We start from the raw sequence: 4,688 nt of genomic DNA, 5'->3' as shown, positions 1-4,688 counted from the left end.
TATCCCAGTGCCATGTGAAAGTCCTCTAACCCACATTTATCTGATTGCAAAAGTGATCATATTTTGATTATCTAAAATGGATGGACAGATATATAAGACCTGTGAGTAAAGAAAAATGTGAAATTAAATAAGAATTAATAAAATTATTATAAACACATTTATAATAATACAAATAAGCTTAATTAAGATGTAGTGAGAAAGTGTTAGGATTTCCAGTGACAATCAGCTTAAGATCGAGATCACTCCTTCTAATATAGCCAGCAACTTATATGAAAAAGGGATCTAAAAAAATAAGTGTCAATTGGCCCATTGTCTTAAATGAAAATGAAAACTCAAGTTTTCATTCAAGCTTTATATAAAATACATGAGTGAGGCCTGAGGTGCAATTCCTGGTATCACATGAAAAAAATTTGAAGTCAATACAAAGTTAATCTTTTCTTTTAATTTGTATTGAGACCAATGTGAATTACAAGTCTTTCACAGTTATATCTAAGGTACATAGTGACAGTGAATTAGGGCAATTCCCACCACCATTGTTGACCTCCTCCAGCCTCTGTTCTCAGCATACGTCCCATAGCTTCATCCTTAGCCCCCTTGACTGCTAGTGTAACAGGTTCCATTTGTATATAGCTTGTTGTAGTTTGGGTCTCTTGATTCTATTGTCATTGACTTTGGGTTGGGTATTGAGGTCTGATCATTTTTGATTTCCACTCAATGCTCATGAAAACGTTTTGTCCCTAGTACCTACTACTTATTTTTTTCTCAATTTGTCGGAAGCCATAAAAATATGAGGTCAAATAAAATGATTCATGTTCTATGATTCTGTAAAAAATGAAAAAAAGAAAAAAGAAAGCTGATGGGATCCCCTGTCTAGAAGCTATAAATATAAATTTAAAAGGACAACAGAGAAAGAAAGAACTACGAAGTTAATTGTACCAAATTTTAAAGACAGAGCTTGCATAGTTTGCTTAAATGTGATCACCTGTCATATATATAATATTTAAATATATATATATGGATATCTAAAGGACCTAGGGAAAATCATCAACAGGAATGCTCCATTTTACACATTAGTAAGGCAACTGTGTGTATTAATTGTCTTTCTCTTGAGAAATTAAAACAGTTACATACATCTTCTGTTAAGAGATGAGATTTCAGTTCATCTCTACTCAAGAGTTCCACTTGCTTTCCTAAATGCCTTATTCTCCATCCTAGGTATCACTGTTGCTACTTTCACTTTCCTGCATAGTCTAATAGTACTCCTAAAGGAGATATTTCCTCCTAACTTCCTAGACCCTCCCTGATGTAACTTTTTTTATTCATCATCAATTAATATTATTTATCCCTATTACTTATAGAATTCAGTTTAACAAAAAAACATTTTAAAGAATAAGTTAATTAAAACAATAGTAAAATACAAATTTTGATCCCTGCAGTTTATATTTTTTTTATATCAAGTCTTTCATTTATTTATCTCTGGAACATGAGGTCATGAGGTCAAATCCCAAAGAGCAGTAGTGCTCAAGGATTACTCATTATTTTGAGTTAGCAGAATTTTTTTAGTTTTTTTCTTTATTTAAACATCTTAATTACAAATATAATTGTGATTAGATTTCAGTCATGTAAAGAACATCCCCTTCACCAGTGCAACATTCCCACCACCAATGTCCCAAATCTCCCTCCATCCCACCCCACCCCCACCTGTACTCCAGACAGGCTTTCCAGTTCCCTCATTCATTCACATGATTATGGTAGTTCTCTGTGTAGTTATTTCTATAACTGCACTCACCATTCTTTGTGGTGAGCTTCATGAAGTGAGCTGGAAGTTCCAGCCCTCCTCTCATTGTCTCTGAGGTATGTTGCAAAAATGACTTTTATTGTTCTTAAAACCCATAGATGAGTGAGACTATTCTGCATCTCTCTCCCTCTGACTTATTTCACTAGGCTTGATAGATTCCATGTACATTCATGTATAGGAAAATTTCATGACTTCATCTCTTCTGATGGCTGCATAATATTCCATTGTGTATATGTACCACAGTTATTTTAGCCATTCATTTGTTGAAGGGCATCTTGGTTGTTTCCAGAGCCTGGCTATTGTGAATAGTGCTACAATAAATATAGGTTGAGGAAGGGGTTTTTGTGTTGTATTCTTGTGTTCTTAGGGTATATCCCTAGGAGTGGAATAGCTGGCTCGAATGGGAGCTCTTCACTTTCCATAGAGGTTGGACTAGATGGCATTCCCACCAGCAGTGGATAAGAGTTCCTTTCTCTCCACATTCCCGCCAGCATTGATTGTTCTCATTCTTTGTGATGTATGCCAATCTCTGTGTGTGAAATGGTATCTCATTGTTGTTTTGATTTGCATCTCCCTGATGATTAGTGATGAGGAGCATTTTTTCATGTGCCTTTTGGCCATTTGTATTTCTTTTATATCTAAGTGTCTATTCATTTCTTCTTCCCATTTTTTGATGGGATTAGATGTTTTTTTCTTGTAAAGTTCTGTCAGTGCCCTGTATATTTTGGATATTAGCCCCTTATCTGATGGGTGTTGGTGAATAGTTTCTAACTTTTAAAATAGATAAGCAAACTCAGCACAATATTGTCCATATTCATACATTTATAAACAAAATTTATGACATAAATTTTCCTAACAGCAGAATAGTTTTCTATTGTGTACATGTTCCTCGGTTTCTTTAACCACTCATCTGTTCTTGGGTACTTGGATTGTTTTCAGATTCCGGCTATTGTAAATAGTACTATAATGGACATAGGAATGCAGAATATTTTTACATTGTTTTTGGGATTCTAGCATATACCCTTAGAACTGGTATTGCTAAATAATATGTGAGATCAAGAGCTAGTTTTATCAGGAATATCCATAATGTTTTCTAGAAGAATTCAGTCAGCATTCCCACCAACAATAATGAGATTCCTTTCTCCATCTGCTCCAGCACTGATTATTCTTGCTCTTCGTGATGGGTGCCAATTTCTGAGGTGTGATATGTTTATATTTGTATTTTTATTGCATTATTATTAATTATTTATGTTATACTTGCATTGTTTATATTTGCGTTTCTCTGATGATTACTATGTGAAGGATAGTAATGTGCCATTTGGCTATGTTTATTTCTTCTTTGTGAAAATGTCTGTTCATTATTTCTCCTCATTTTTGGATAGGGTTAGATATTTTTTTCTTGTTAAGCTCTATTAGTGCCTTGTATATCTTTTATATTAATTCTTTATCAGAAGAACATTGTGTGAGTGGTTTTTTTATTCTATGAGTCTTTGTATCCTAGTTGTCATTTTCTTTCTCGGATGAGGAATAAACATAGAATGATGTCACTTATTTGTGAAATATAAAGGGGAAAAAAAAGATTCCATGGCAATAATAGCCAAAGGCAATAGAGATGAGGTTCAGGATGAGTCATTGATAGGAGGCTTGTCACAAATAGTGAAGTAGTACAGTTAAGGTAGAGAAGGGAACATCGTAACAATGATTACAATTGTTGAAATTTATTACTCTGGATAAGGACTGGGTGTTGAAAGAACATAAAGTGATATGTATGGCACTGAGAGAGAGAGACAGAGAGAGACAGAGAGCGAGAGCGAGAGCGAGAGAGAGAGAGAGAAAGAGAGAGAGAGAGAGAGAGAGAGAGAGAGAGAGAGAGAGAGAGAGAGAGAGAGAGAGAGAGAGAGAGAGGTAAAATGTCTGCCCCAGTGGTTGGTAGGATAGAGTGCAGGAGAAAAAGAGAAACTGGGACATCAGTGGTGGGAAATGGGCACTGGTGAAAGGAGTGCACATTGTGTGACACAAATTTAATCATAAATTTGGGACCTGAATTCTGAACAAGGAGGAATGCCATTTTGTAAAGGACACATGGCTTCTTCTCAGGTTCGGAGCAGGGAGAGATGACATTTTGTAAGGACTACATGGTGTAAGCCACATGTTACATCTTCACAAGCCTATTTTTATAGATCCCGCCCCAAGCTACCTGACCATACCAGGTTGCCTATCAGGAAAGGACAAGGGACCAGTAGGAAGGTACCTCTAGACAAGAGCAAATCATTTTAAGGACCATTAAAAAGCTGGAATCTCCCTATATCCCTTCCCTATATAAAATTCCTCATGACTTTGGGCGGGGCTCATCTTCTTCGAGGGATGACCCCGGCTGGCCAGACTGGGGGTTTTGTTGGCAGATGAATTAAATTATTAAATTTTATTCCAGTAGTGTGGTCTCATCCTTCTACTCTGAAACTCTACAATAAACAACTTTGTAACCATGATGTTTGAATAAAGTATTTAATTAAAAATAGCTAAGAAGAGAGAATTGAAGTGAATATGGGTAAATGGGTGGATATGTAGAAACAGTACAGCAGGTAAGGCATTTGCCAGACATGCAACTGGCAGAGGGTTAATCTTCAGCATCCCATATGGTCCTCCAATAACCACCAAGAATGATGCATGAGCACAGATTCAAGAGTAAGACCTGAGCATCACTGAATGTGACCATAAAACAAACAAAACTATGGGTAAATGTTATGAATCTGGAATACTTTTTGGGTAACCTGGCCTGCTCAATGTTTGGGTGCCCTAAGCATACTACTTATTCATTCAGCATGCAAAGATTTATTTCTCCATACTTCCTGGTACATTCACACTTTTTCTATACTTTCAAAACTTCTCC

Source organism: Suncus etruscus, chromosome 11 (genome assembly GCF_024139225.1).
Source record: "Suncus etruscus isolate mSunEtr1 chromosome 11, mSunEtr1.pri.cur, whole genome shotgun sequence".
Classification (NCBI taxonomy): Eukaryota; Metazoa; Chordata; class Mammalia; order Eulipotyphla; family Soricidae; genus Suncus; species Suncus etruscus.
The sequence above is the reverse complement of the archived record's forward strand: the minus strand, read 5'-3'. Positions refer to the sequence as shown.